The sequence below is a fragment of the Hylaeus volcanicus genome, chromosome 3 (genome assembly GCF_026283585.1).
Source record: "Hylaeus volcanicus isolate JK05 chromosome 3, UHH_iyHylVolc1.0_haploid, whole genome shotgun sequence".
NCBI lineage: Eukaryota > Metazoa > Arthropoda > Insecta > Hymenoptera > Colletidae > Hylaeus > Hylaeus volcanicus.
In genome coordinates, this window is record NC_071978.1 from 13,046,303 (window position 1) to 13,061,847 (window position 15,545).

General features: G+C 37.9%; 1 protein-coding gene and 2 long non-coding RNA genes across 10 annotated transcripts in view; 1 reads left to right on the forward strand and 2 right to left on the reverse strand.

Annotated features, from left to right (window-relative positions):
- Positions 1–4,799, reverse strand: part of LOC128874487 (uncharacterized) — a 7,586-nt gene extending 2,787 nt beyond the window's left edge. Inside the window, exons 1-2 of the long non-coding RNA XR_008456651.1 lie at positions 1,806–4,799; positions 1,431–1,549 (exon numbers count right to left, since the gene is read on the reverse strand). This is a non-coding gene — a long non-coding RNA (uncharacterized LOC128874487). The remainder of the gene's footprint in view (positions 1–1,430; positions 1,550–1,805) is intronic.
- The window catches only part of LOC128874483 (tropomodulin), a 74,701-nt gene that overhangs the window by 41,825 nt on the left and 17,331 nt on the right, over positions 1–15,545 (forward strand). Inside the window, exon 1 of one of the 7 annotated variants that reach the window (XM_054119330.1) lies at positions 4,888–5,027. The exons of 5 other annotated variants lie outside the window; for them this stretch is intronic. The gene's annotated coding sequence lies outside the window, so the exon portion shown is untranslated. Of the gene's footprint in view, positions 1–4,887; positions 5,028–9,813; positions 9,956–15,545 lie in introns of those variants that run through there. One more of the 7 variants, XM_054119329.1, reaches the window with a different exon arrangement.
- Positions 12,105–14,901, reverse strand: LOC128874485 (uncharacterized). Of its 2 annotated transcripts, XR_008456650.1 has the most exons (4): positions 14,178–14,901; positions 13,500–14,033; positions 13,233–13,392; positions 12,105–12,915 (listed from the first exon to the last, which is right to left on the reverse strand). It is a non-coding gene; the product is annotated as an uncharacterized LOC128874485 (long non-coding RNA). The 2 variants fall into 2 exon arrangements; XR_008456649.1 differs by having other exon boundaries at positions 13,233–14,033.

The window sequence follows — 15,545 nt, forward strand, 5'->3', positions numbered from 1 at the left end:
GATTTTGCATCACGTAAACTAAAGACTGATAGTTTCGCTATCATAAAATCATATGCCACTAGTGGAAGGTTGACTTTTTCATTCATGAAATCAATTAATCATACCATTGTGTCTTAGAAGAGACCTCTTCGATAGAATTCAGGTTTAGCGAGTGCAATATGTATTTTAAAAGGTTTCTAAGGATTAATTTGATATTCTCCTCGATAAAATGAAAACAAAATTTGTTTCAACTTATGTTTCTGAGGCCAGCTTCCCTTTCAGGGGATGAATTCTCGAGAGACATGCTCGATGCGATCGGTTCGCGTGTAAAGTCACGCGTGAAACTCTCGAGGATCGTCGTGGGCAAAAGTCCTCGTGGGAGACGGGGTCTTTGATCTTTACTTTGTGAAAAGAGATGCTGGAGGTGTACACCCCCGCCTCCCGCCACATCCCTCGCGTTTATAAAAATACATCCGCGAACAGCGTCGCTATTTCGACTCGCGCGATCGCTTCATGGGCGTATTTTCAGATCTCGCGTGACCTTGGACGATGAGAATACTCTGCGAGAATACTTCCCTACTCGTGCGAATGTCACTTGTTTTGCGAATGAAATGAAATAAAAACGCCAAGAATCCACCGTCTGCGTCGCGAAATTTTCGTGCACCTTTTTACAAACGCAACAGCTGAGTCGACTTGCCAGCCGAAATAACATTTAACAACCGCGAGAAATCACTGTACAGTGTTTTCAGGCTCTTTGAAGTGCTATTAACGTGGATATCTCTGTGGGTTGTAGAATGTTTTTCTAAGTCCTAACTAAAGCATGCGAATATTCAAGACTCTTTTAAGTGGAATATTGCTCTTTACACTCAATCAAGAATTACCTGTTAATCCCACTCGAAAGCATTGCTCTTTTTAAGAGTAATCGAGTTTTTCATTTGTAATTGTCGAACATTTTCCGAGCAAAGGAATAATTTGTCCCGCATTCATCCCATCGACAATTCGAATGCACTGGGTGCGAAACACTCCATCGTTGATCTGGGTTGAGTGGCACGTAAATAATCCCGCGTGTCAATTCAATTTAAATTTAGCGCTGGTAAATCTCAATGGCGGAGCCTCTGCACGCGCGGATCGATGGCGGAAACGTCTCGAACCTCGATCGTTTAAAAATATTTCTCGCCTACCGACGACTTACAGAGGCGAACTCGCGAGAGGAGCACTCGAAACAGCGTAAACAAAAATATGAATCGAAATTTATAAGTTTCCGTGCGATTCTCGATCGCGGAATGGACGTCCTGTCCAAGAGGAAATGTTCCATATGAGACTAAACAAAATTCTGCTCGAGATAGTCCCACCAATTTCGGACCACCGGGTAAATAAGTCGAATAGGTTTCTCAAGAAACTCAAAGTGCTATTTATCGTGTAAATTTGCAGGTGTAAATTTGAATTCTTACCTGTTCCTTGTATGGAGGACGTGATAAGCAGACGAATCAAGCAGTGTCAAGAAGTGCAGTGGGTTAGGTCTGCAGCATTGACATTCAATTGCTCAACCATTTACATAAGTTTCTTATTCCTAGAATAAATCACGCGCGTGTTTATCTCGTTCGTTTATGGCAGTGGCGAGTAATGCTCCACGATAAAGGAAACTACGTCTTTAATATCGAAACTTGAAAATTACGCAGGCCATTTTTAATTAAATAAATTACAATCGAAGTAGAATTCTTGATGCAGTTCCGCAATATTTTTTCAATGTAATATTCAGAAGAAAATCTGAAGAGAGATAGATCTACTTATTCTAGATAAATATTGATTCACCAATATGTACTTACCCGTACAATGATCCTGTATGCAAGGAATTTATTAAGTATCACAATGTAAAAAATCAGTTTTGATTCATGTTGGATATAAAAAATTCTTAAAGAATACATACAATGTTGTACAGGGAGAAATGAACAAGGAATCGTAAATTCCCTCTGAAAAATTATGAACAAACAATGGACCACCTAAATGTACCCTTACAATATAAATTTATCTCTACAGAATGGAGTCGATACTCCCTCTTCAAAGGGGTTTAAAACTGGAACTCTATCAGCTAACGCAGCATCCGGATCAACGAGAGGAGGCTTACCGTAATTCCTGTAATTGCGACACGTTTGTCCACGAAGATGAAACAAGATCCAAATCTCGAGGGAAGAGGAGGACTCGGCCTCGCGAGCCCCCATGGTCGAAGCCGGACAAAGAGTCACGCGAGACGCGTTCACATGTCGTCCGCTTATAAACCGCAACCGTGACGCGCGTGGAATTTTATTTTCCGTCCCTTTGTTGGCTCGAATATATCGTCAACGATACCTGGAAGCAGTTCGTCGTGGTTCCTGATAATGGACGCGAACTTCCGGTCATGAATGATCGAAGAAAGAAAGAACCATTGTCAGCGCTTGCGCGACAGCAAAACGATCAATGGGTAACTTTTTCTATCGGAACAACGCCGAGAATCGTGAGAAGTTTTACGATTGGTGAATGAGTCGATCGCGTGAATCGATGCTCGCGGCACAAAAGCGTCGAGATACGTTTGACAATCGATCATGGAGATGGAAGAGACGAAACGATGTGATGAATGCGTCTGACTATTCTCCTGGTCCTATTAAACGCTCATTGGCGATTTGTATCAATCATAAACGAAATTGGCGTGTGATTTGGGGTTGGTAGTATGCGCGATTATTTAAATTTTGATGGGAGGGGTTTAGAATGAGAAAATGATGAGAGAAGAGGTGGGTCTTTTTGAGGGAGTGTTAGGAAGAGTTTTCAGGGGAAGATTTTTGGAAGGTTATCATTAGACTGAAGATATTTATGCATCGATGACGAGTGTAAATATTTTCCAATATTTAAGGATCTGTACAAATGCATGAATATATAAAATATGAAAATAGAATGCATGTTAAACATCCAGAGGATAAAATATATTTAAATTTAGATTTTGATGAGAGGGGTTTAGAATGAGAAAATGATCAGAGAAGAGGTGGGTCTTTTTGAGGGAATGTTAGGAAGACTTCTCAGGGGCAGATTTTTGGAAGGTTATCATTAGACTGAAGATATTTATGCATCGATGACGAGTGTAAATATTTTCCAATATTTAAGGATCTGTACAAATGCATGAATATATAAAATATAAAAATGGAATCCATGTTAAACATCCAGAGGATAAAATATATTTAAATTTACTAGTTATCTAAAATGGTAGTTATTAATGTATATGTATATACAAGCCTCTTTTGAAAGAACACGACAGGAATGTTAGTAATTAATACTAAAGTACGAGCATGTGTTTAGACTTCCATTTAAGAAAGAATGGTAGCCACTCTAACCCAAACCTAACCCTAAGGGGCGGCCAAAAATCGTTCGAACGGACCAATGGAATTCCCGCGAGGGTTAGGGGTGAATATAATTATACAGAGGAAGTGGAATACCAAAGAATCGTTCGTGTAAATATCTAACGGAAGTCGGAGAACCAAAAATCCCCGGAATCCGCGCGATTCGGACCGCTGGAACCGCACGAATGGAATTCCGCGATCTGTTCCCCGTTCAATTCCGCTCATTATTCCGCGACTGCCACTGTTTCGCGTTATTTTAACGCATTAAATATTTAAACGCAATATCATTACACGGTATTAAATATCCCGTTGGAATGTCAATTATTATAATACGGTTTTATTAAGACAGATGAGTGGGACTTCCATCTGGTTATCAATCTATCATAGTATAGCTTCATCGAATAATTATGGTGGAAAGCAAGAACTGGTCTGATTAGGTATATTAAAGTACCCCCTTTATGTAATTACGGTCTGGTATCCGAACGAAGAGAAAGGTTGACCTGTTAGTTGGAGAAAACTTGGTGAACTTTGTAAATTAAATTTGAAGCGTTATTAATCCTACGTATTATAATTTGGAGTCTTATCTAGAAGCTTTAATATTTAATTATAACAGGTATCAATATTCTATTCATTTTGTTCGAGATAAACAAAAATTCTAATTGTTCTATTATCTATCAATCTTGTAGCTATCTTGTCGTGGAACGTATTCAATATTCTATTATATATTTTAATACATTATGTATTTACCACCTTAATATTAACACTTCCATTGCGGACGAAAATAAGTAGCCGTTCGCTGGGTGCTGCAATTATGATATTCTTTTTAATGAAAAATTTCTTACAAATCTTCTAATATGATCATTTTGAAAAACATATATTTGTGGTAACTTATTTCATATATAATATGATTGCCGAACAAAAAAAATGAAAACTGAAAAGTAATAAAAACAACCATATATTTTCAGTTGAACGCACATGTGTGTCATCCGCAGCGAAACTGTTAATATTTAATTATAACACGCATCAATGTTCTATACATTTTGTTCCAGATAAACAAAAATTCTAATTGTTCTATTATTTATTAATCTTGTAGCTATCTTATCGTGTGTATTCGATATTCTATTATATATTTTAACGCACCTTGTAGCATTTACCACCTTAAATACTATAATATACAAATAATCAAAGCAACAGTAGAATTGTTCATGGTCTTCCTAAATCATTTTTCATTCGAAAGCAGAAAAGTGACATCGAAGATGATCGATCCTAATTACCAATACTCGCAGACAAAGCATTACGATTTTGTTTTAGGCGTGCGTGTTACCTTCGAGAGTACGTTCTCACGGTTAACATTGAACGCATGCACGCGGACGTGGTCGCATATCGGATGTGAAAAGCCTTGCTCCGCATTCTGTCGCCGAATCTATCTCGGAACGCATTTCAGATGCATTCGATACGGCTCTAAGCAGACCTCTCTCCTTGCGGACAAAATTAATAGACCCTGAGGACGCATTGGCCGGCGTATCTAATGTCGCCGACAGACCAAATGACAGGCATCTTCCCGTCACGCGAATCATTCGTACATCCGTCACGCGTCGATAACAGTCGCTGATCCGAAAGTTATAGTGCTTCCTGAACGCTCAATTGCACTGCACACGCGACGGGCCCTCTCTTTTCTTCCAGGTGAGTCAGATAAAACAATTTGTGGAGACTAACATCATATTCGCAACACGAAACGATTCACCTTCTCTAATTTCTCAATTATATTAAAATTTTAAGAAGTGGTATCGATTAATTTAATGTCTTCATGTTTCTTAAGTTTTACTTGGAGGCGACTGATTTTAATTATTAGAGGCTTAATGAATCATGGAAAAAATAGTTTGAGAAGTGTTTGTGCAGTATTAGTATTTTTTAGACACACGAGAATCTACCGTGATTTCGTGCGTTTTCTAGTTGGACGAAGTGTGTTTGAAAAAATAAAAAAAAGTACTGAGTTAATTATGAATAGCTTAAAACATCTTTTATTTTTAAGAGGGATGCCTAATAAACAATTCGAGAATTGTTAGAGTAATTTCTCGATTTAGCCTGCGAAAGTCTTTTTCGTTACATCTAAAACAGATCGATAATCGGTCGTGATTTTATTATCGAAGTGGAGACTTCTGTTAGGGTCTGATCGCTATCGACGAACCAGTTTGCCACTCGGTGGGTGGCACCCACGCGTGGGAAACTAACTTGCGAAAAGGTCACCGTTGTGTACCTTTCCCTCCGGTTTTGTTACGACCTATTGTTATTTGCGTCGAAACGAGGATGCAATTAATTAACCTGCTACCCAGAGTTAGTTTACCATTCGAATAAAGCCCCGTCAACAGGGAAACGATAACAGAAACCAAATAGAAACTATAGCGGAATCGCAAATAAACGTTGAACAAATATCCCTTGTTCGAAAAATTAAATACCAAAAAAATTGTACCGATTATTAAATCAAAATAGATATGAATTTATAGAATATATTTACATGGCATTTACTTGACTAAGATTTTACTCGCATAATACTTAACCAACGTATCTAGCAAGTATACCTTAAATATTATTATAAGCCGTGGCGATACAAATTGGAAAATTGGATAGTATGTTACTAGCTATTTTATAGCTCAGGATCTCCTAGCTATAAAAATTCTACTAGCTGGTTGAATAGCGCTGCTAATTAGATTTGATCCAATGGACTGTTTTACCTGTCTAATTCCTTTTATCGCCGAGTGACAGGAACCTTGTCGCTTTATCGCGGAACACGCTCGATAAAAAACCAATCGTCTTGTATTAGCTTTATTATTGCCATAATTCTCCTATTGGTCAACTGGTCCGCTGGTTCGTGTCTGCTTACGACAGCGTCGTTATTATGAGTTATCGATGTAATGACGTAAATAGGTGACTGAATAACAACTTTGTGGCATTTGAAGTGACATTTCAACCCGATGCATCATTTGCTTGGTTTAATGCACCAGGTGAGCATCGATGAGGACTAAAAATACGATTAAAAACGTCCACGTGTCTTTCCTGAACGTTGCATAAAGTACCTTTCCTGCGTTTTCAGAAGTGTTTGCGATCAGGAGAATATGTACGAGTAAAATATTTATTTAGATAAATATCTTCAATGATAAATAGAAACATAGTAATCAGAATTTGAAATACTCAATGTATCGAAATAATAAACTCGAGAATAAAGCGTTATCAGTCAGTTCTATTCGTTATTTATTCGACTATTTGTACCACGAACGAAAAGAATAGATCGTAATACCAGTTTTCATTTCTGCTCATCGACGTAACGCGAATACGTAAACGTTGCATTGGGAGCGCGATAATACTGTCCTCGCGCCATATTTGCTGCACCTTGCGCTCGAAGCGTGAATCTCGAAAACAATAACGGCCCAAGAAATTATTTCACGCCTTGTAAACAAATCGTTGCTCCTCGAGATTCGAGTGATATCATCTCGCAGTCTCGCGGAGTGACCTCATCGCACCTACATATACTGGCAGTTAGGTAGAAATGCCGCGGAAATCTCAAGATCATTTGCAAACGCATCTCTCCTCATTCCCTCGACGACACGTTTTTTTCAGCGTTTTCTGCGACATTCTTCGCGATTATCGAGTTGCTTTCTCGCGTTTGATATTTTCCAGGTAAACGTTCGATCGTTCGTTATCGATCTATGAGATCTGAATTGTAGATCGATAACAACAAAGTGTATATTATAAGTAGACTGCGGATCTTTATGCATTTATAGGAAATTTGAATGTGCAACAACCTACAAAATGTAAACAATATGCAAGAATATAAAAAAGATTGAAAGTAAAGTTCATGTTATAATATTTGCAGAATAAAATAAATTCCTATTTAGGTTCAATTTTTATAGGTACGTTTACAAAGATTTTATTTTGCATAAAGATCCACAGTCTAATTATAAGTATATTAATATTTCCCGATGCTATAGTTCAGTCGCTATAACAATAACGTTTTAGGGATGAATAGTTTACAGAAATGCTCGTATTGTATCGAGTAAATTAGTATTAGGGGGAGGTTGAATGAAGGTATGAATGTTAAATATTATCGATGAGGATTAAAGTGTAATCTTTATTTGTCCTGTTTTATTCTGTTATATTGTTGTTTAATGATGATAATGTGTGGTTATGGTTCTATTTATTCTACTCGAGGTTTAGTACATGACTTAATTTGGTTATGACCATGCTTATTCTAATTCTTACATAATACTTTTCTTTTCTTCCACCTGTACATTAATTCTCCTTTTCTCCCTTCTACACAATCCTCTTATATTTTATATATTCTCCTTTATTTTCTCACGTGATACTTCATACCTTTTCTTAAGATTCATTCATAGCGCAATGACGACATACCATTATTTACATTCAACATTCTGTACGTTTGAAAGTCCAAAGTTACAATTTTGGAAACATTTACAGTGGGTGTAGAAAATATTCGTACACCGATCAATTTCCAAAAAAACTGTGTAAAATTGTAATTTATTAACTTATTTTTTATAAACAATGACATTCTACATATTCTCTAAAATCTCTAAAATAGATAGATTACAAACAGAATAGCTATTTATGTAAGTTGTGAAATTAACAAGAAAAAAACAATTAATCGATAGAAATATCGAAGTAATAAATATTCGCACAACTGTTTAAAAGTAATTTACTGGAAATATGACGTTTTCTAATTCGTACGGAGCAATGAACTAATATGTTTACGTTACAAACTCTACTGTAAATGGTTCGTCGTAAGAATCGTACAAATACTTATTGCTTCTATACTTTTACCCACTTTTCGCATCTTTTTGTTAATTTCACAAATTATATTAACTAGTAAATGTTGTTTGGACTATATCTACTTTAGAGACTTCCGAGAATATGTAACATATCATTGATTACAAAAAAAAAAGTTAAGAAACTAGAATTTCACACAAAAGTTTTTTGGTAAATTGATCGGTGTACGAATACATTCTACACCCACTGTATGTTCCCCGCAGAAGCACATTAGTTCATTAATTTTAATCACATTGAGTTGCACTCATTCAAAGAGGTCAAAGTATTTCTTGCCTAGAATACCTATTTTTTCCCCTCAAAAATGTATGATATACAATTGTCATAAAAGTGCATAACAAATAACAGAATGTGATGTCTCTCATTAAGAAGAATATCCTCCCTTGTAGAGAACCTCAACCGTGTTTGCTCACCATGTTTCTCTTGAAGTGTTCACATGCAATTACGAGTCGTCCCGTACATAAACTCTTGCTGGTACATTTAACACATAATTTCAAGTCCCATCCATCGCGTAATTCGAAGCAGTCGCTTCTGGCGTTCCCGCTAATAGCAGCCATTCACGTGGACGGAGGCAAATCGAGTTAAGCCAGGTTGAAAAGCGGACGTCCTTAATTGCCACGAACGGGGTAACGATTACGATTGCGTTTTTCCCGCGTGAAAACGATGAAAAACCAGCCACTCCGTCTATGGAGGCGCTCGGGGCGAGCAGTGAAAGTCGTTGAACGCAATCGTTGGTTGTTTGTAGACTTTGCTAGTAGCGATGGATTCGAGTATCTCTAAAGAAACTCCCGAGCAAATTAAATACTTGCCAAACTGTCTTTTATGATAAATAAATTACACCAGGGCGATACAGAATCTCGAAAAACTAAAGCATGGGTTGGGAAAATTTGGAGGTTGGTAGATGGAAAAATTATTTTCAAGGTGCACTATAATTTAAATAAAATCTTGATAATTAATCAGGAAGAACAATGATTACATAAGATGTGCATAGAAACTACGATTTAATTTAGAATATTAAAGCAATATTTCTCCAGTCATTTCACTTTAAGATTCAATGTTAAATTTCTGTTTACATAAAAATAAAATTCAAAGTATTAGGTCGTCCCACAAGTTCGTGCTGCAGACTGAGCCAATATGTAAAAAAAAAAAATGATACAGAAATTGTATAGTGACTGTATATTGACTATGTCAGAAAGGTGGAAAAATATTGTAAAACGAGAGACATTACCTTTTTTTACAACACATAAAGGTACGTTTCATATATTAATTTGAGTAACAGAAAAATAAGTGGCATGAACTTATGGGACGACCTAATAAAACAACCTTGCTGTGTATGAATATTTCACCAATGTTTCGCCATTGTGTGAAACAAATGTTCTCTTTAAAATTCAGGATTAGACGTTTGTTTCTATGTGCATTCCATTTAATCTTTTTCTTCTTTTTTAATTTTCTTTTAAATTGACAGAGCAAAATAGTATAAATCTGCTGAATCTCGTGTATGGGGAATTCTATGGTAGCTCGATTCCATCGCTGTTTGCTAGCTAGCGTGTCGCACAATACCACTACAGCTCATGTCGGCGTCCACTCGTCGAGCCTCCAGCATAAAAGTCAGTTGTTTAGTAGCGCTCCAGCTCCAGAGGCCTCGTCTTGGTACGCGTGCCACTCCTGGTGTCTTCCTTTAGCCTCATCGTTCAGTTTACCGATCGATCCACGATCGACGTGCTCCTTCAGGGAACTTGGTAGTCGAAGGTCGACGTTTTTCTAACTCCTGTCGAGTAAGTAATTTTATGCGTGAAAAATGATGCGAGAAGATCGAGCACTAGGTTGTTGGACGAGTTCAGTCACTAAACATTAAATTAGAAAAATATTTGAAATAATTACTCGTAAAGAAGTCGTGCAGCAGCCTAATATTCAGGAGTGTATGATAGAAATAAACGAACAGTGTTTGATTGACGTGGGTCCTTGAAGCAAACTGAATGGTTGAGGTATTCGTTATTTTATAAAGGTTCGTTTCATTTTACATACAGCGTTAGATGTTTATTCGAGGTGTGTTATTTCACTTAACTCTTTCAGAACTCTTCAGTAAGTTTAGTTTGATCCTCAGACGCTCATAGTTTGACGAATAAACACCTGTCTTTTGTAATAAATATTTGTCAACATTGAGGGAGATTTGAAAATAACACGAATGTTGGAAGGAAACTGGAAGCCATAAAAATGAAGTTAGAAAGTTGATCTCGATCTTCAAACATTTTGATATTCAATTTCACCTAAATGTATATCGTTACATGCACAGTGCGATCACCTTACCATTCATTGATATCGCCATGACTGGAACCGTATCATTTTCAATCTCCACTCGCATGGAAGAACACATGGTCTTCGAAACGTGGAAAATTAGGATGGAAAAAAGGAGTAGAAAGTTGATCTCAACGTCTCGTTTATCTCAATTCAATCTCGTTATCACTAAATAATCTTCTCAGAAGCAAGTAATTCACTTCGGTTTCAGGAAATTTCTCAGTTTCACATAAGAATCAACTTTCCTCACTATCGCCATTTTCTGCATTTTATATCATCATCCCATCGTTTCAAAATTTCCTTTCAATCCAAGAACCACCATATAAATAACAAATTAACAACTGTTAATCTCATCATCACTAAACGATCCTGTCAGAACCCAAAGTAATCCACTTTGCTTTCGATAGACTCCTCAGTTTCGACAACTCTCCACCATCGCTGCCTTTTATTTCGCCTAGTTCATCAATTAGGCCCCATTGATGTCCCATAAATCAATTTAGTATTAATTTCTCGTACTAATTGCGACGCGTATGCCAACGAACAATAAACGAAACTTCGTCGCGGCAATAATCGGTCCGATGTATCGCGAGCACGTGTACAAGTTTTACGGTGATTCTTCTCAATTACATCTCGTCGGGATTATTCATTGGGTCGACGAATAATGCAGCATCGTTCGATCCGTCGCGATAATTGATCAACGCGCGCGCATTCACTGGCATGGGTGACCATTAAAGAAAACTGCTGTTAATTAACGACGTCCCAATATTTGGTCTGCACACGGTGGCTCGTTTCGCAAGCCATTATTGTTGCGGCCTACGTGACATAATACAGCGGCTAGCAGCCAAACGGCAGCATCAATTAATTGTACAAATGGCTCGATCGATCAAACAACGCTTTCCTTTCCACCCTCGTCGCCGATTTTCGTTGATTTAATTCCATGGGGTGCTATTACAGGGCGTTCCAAAATTGCGTGGTTGAAAAGTAGAGAATTCTAGTTGGAAATTTCTCTTCTAAATTTCTCTTTGTGTCTGAAATTCTAGTGGAATACATGATATTTTCTGAGGCTTGATGTGAGTAACAAAGGCAAAATTAACGAAATTAATTGACGATTTATTAGAATTGTATAGTGAATATTGATGCTGAGCTTGATTGAAATTTTAGAGGAAACATGTATGGTATTTTCTGGAATTCTAGAATTAATGAAATTAATTTGTGATTTAGAAATACTTTGTGGTGAATACTGCTGACATTTTGGTTCGCGTGGTCAAGTAGTATTTCCAAGAATATATAAACAAAGTGACCAAGTAGAGACCAAGATTTATGATAGACTATGTATTTAGTTCTTTTTTCTAAGAAAGGTACTCATATGTAGGTGTTAATATTTTTGTTTTGGAGCATCCTGTACCGTCGAAACGTTCAGGAACGTTTTCCGCGTTCTGCTATGCGCCTCGACGCGCATGGCGTCGCTCTGCGTTCGTCGATCGCTGATGGAACGCGCCGTCAATGTATTTATAAGTCACGTAGAAAGACCGGAAGATCGTATCGAGAATCGCTGACCTACGACAACCGACGTGCTCGCGAACAGGAAACTCTGCCACACGGAGGAACGTCAAGCGAGACCTTCTGATCTATGCAAGAAGTGTACGAATCTAATATGGCTAATTAGTCACGCACAAACGAGTCAAAAATGTAGAGCGATATGTTTTTTCGTGACCCTTTAAAAGGTTAAAATGAATTATTCTAAACGTACAAATGATAAATTGTTCGATAAAGCTATGCTTATTCAGACTATCATACAGAGTTCAATTTTTGTTTCACAAAGAAGCAGTTATTTCAGCAATTTAAAAAAAATATTAACACTTAAGAAAATTAAAAGATTCTGTTGGGTAGGTGGTCTAAAGGTTGGAAAATACTAGCGAATGATTTTAAAAGTGTAAATGACAAATTCTGGTATGCTTATTCAGACTATCATACAGACTATCATACAAAGTTCAATTTTTGTTCCACAAAGAAGCAGTTATTTGAGTACTTTAAAAAAAAATATTAACACTTAAGAAAATTCAAAGATTCTGTCTGAAGGTTGGAAATGAGCTATAAAAACTGTTAAGATCCTGTCGATGATATAGGTATCTCCACTTCTGTTTCCTTTCGACTATAGCGACTCTCCCAGTTACATACGTTGCCATACCAAATCACTTTCCTCCCGTTTGAATTGCTCGATTTCACTCATTGGATGTTTCAATCCGCATTTCGCGCGAATTCCACAGTTGGTGAACTGATTCGTGCTTGTGTAAATTAACAGGTAGATAATATCCCAGTGGTCCATGTTTGGTTCAGCGGTTAGCTCATGCTATTTTGCGGAATTCATCGCGAGCTGTTGGTCGGACTTTGGATGCTTTTTAGGTAGTCTTCTCAAGGATGAATATTATACGCAATTTGTCTGGCAATTTATTAGATAAACTATTTCATTGTAAATCATCCCCATTCTTTGATAAGCTTAACTTTCATGCAACACATTAGAAATTACCATTTGCAATGGCTACATACATAGACATGGCTGTCCTGCACTAATGCTTAGAATTAGAAGAGCAAGCAATGGTTTTCTTCGGAGATCCTTTTAGAATTCTTATTTATTACTGAGGCGTGTCGAAAAGAAAGCGAAAGCGAGGCTAATCAATAGAAAGTGCTGAAAGGAAACTTATCCTCCGAAGAAAATCACTGACCCTGAAAATTGTCCAATTTCCAGCAAGTTCTTACCCATTTTTCAATGCCAAATCATTTTCCAATGGAGTAACACCTCAATATTCGACCAAAACGCCCTCCTAACGTTCAGCTGATTAAAATAGTTAACCACATGACCAGCAAATCGACGTCCATTCGAAACAAAGTTACGTTCCTTTCTCTCTTTTCGAAGTACCTGTTTATATCACATTATTATTGCTAGAAGAGACCAATAGGAATCTTTGAAGCCCTCAAGCCTGCTCCGAAAAAATTAGATGAACCAACCCTCGAGAATCTACGAACCATAACTGTTTGCAATCTCGTTTCCTCGCTTTTGGACGCAAGAAAGCGGAAGACCCGTTCTACAGCTGATCGTCCGCGGACTGAAAAGGTGACACGATGGCCTAGATCACGGAGATCGATACACTTTCACGATTACGGGACCGGCGTGTCCCGTCGGGGGCCAAATCGGTTTCAATAGCTTCGCGACAGAGCTGGCGGGTCGCCAATAAGGATCTGTTTATACACAAATCGACTCTAGGTATGCATCGATCGGAAGGATACATTTACTCGAGAATCGCGGAAGCCAAACAAACGTCTCGATGTTTGCGCTGTACGAGTGGAAACAATTTGCGTGTAACAGTTTTTTGGCGGGAACAGTTGCCCATCGACATTAATCTCTTTCAACGATTTCCGATGGCTTTGCTTCGAGATCCGAGATGTTAACGAAGATGCGTAGGGGGAAAATCGATACGGAATTAGAATGGTTTGGTTACAGTGTTGCTGATGATTACTAACTCTTCAGGCCTGTCGGGTTGGTTTAGTCATAGGCTATTCCTAGAACAGTAATCTTGTATTATTTAGGTGCATGGTAATACTAGTTAGCTAATAACTGTTTTCTTTTTTATTGAGGAGGTTGGCAGTTTGAGCAAAACTTTTTCTTGTCTCTATAGAAGAATAGAGTCGAGGAATGCAGCTTACCTAATGTAATACGATGAGACATACGATGAGCTATTCTTCGAAAACAAATTCTGTTTGCGAAAGAAAGATTCTGTTCCAGGCTCCAACGAAATAACCACGATTGCTAGTGCAGCCTAGTACTTGACATTAATTCTTAATTTTTTATTGAACTTCCAACGAAGCTTAGATTTAGCCACGCAAATTCTGTCAATCGGCCTAGGAAACTGGCTTCGCAAGTTCCCCCGTTTTTCGCGCGCAATCAGGAAACATATCCACTCGTAAATGTCACATCAGCTCGAACACCTCGTTCCAGCGGACAAGAATTTTCAAAGAAAAAAACGATCAGACCCAAGAAACTCTACTTTCACGTTTCACCCTCTGCTCGACTCGAGCTCAGTGCGTACTTGCGCCTCGAAAGCGTCTCTAACGTAACGTTGGCTTATAAATAATTACATGCATTATAACGCGCAGCGACGAAGACGGTATAACGAGTCAATTAGTTTCCTAACTTGGTCTAATTAGTGCTGGAATAAGATCGCTTGTTCTCGCGGACTTCTGACGGTCGTGCCACGTTGCATCCCGAATGGTTAGCTTCTTCTGATCGGAGGAAACGCGTTTGGCGATCTTCGAGGTTCGTTTGCGAGGTAACGGTCGTTAAAATCCACGCACCGTGAAGGCTGCAACAACGGTTACTGCTGGATTAGCGAGTTCCAACAGGGCAACAACTTAACGGCAGTCGTTGCTTCGTTGGAACCAACTGACAGCTGTCGATTGCGGTTACTTCGCTATTGGCACGGTACGTGACGTAGTTTCGGGGTAATTTCTCAAGTATCGAAGTGATTGCGAACGCTCGAGTGGAGCAGAAGTGAGTAGAACTCTCGTATAGTTCCAGTCTGGTTTTTATTATCATTTGTGCCATTGTGTTTAGTTAGTCAACGATTCTGATAATGGTGGACAATATTTGATAGTTAAAGTGCAGCGGTGTATTTTTTTATGCGTAATATTATCACAATGGAGTTTGCATCGTCTGTAAAATTCTTGTTATCACTGTCACATGGTGATTGTGACATTTACTGGGAAGCAAACGATTTAATTGATTAATTAGTCAAATATCCACTGGGTGCTAAACTGTTTCCTTTCTACTTTTGCATATTCATGCCTTCTTGTTGTGCAAGTGGAACCATGACTTAATCGTGTGAGATAAAATTATCCGCGACACATCAAGCTTCCGTGTACACGTGTGATAACAGAATTAAAATTTGTCCTTCTAATTCGATGATGTCTTTTCAAGTATTTTATTCATTTTTATACATTTTGCAATTATATTATACATACTATAGAATACACGTTATAAAATACATGCACATACTTACCTATATAAATACTCTG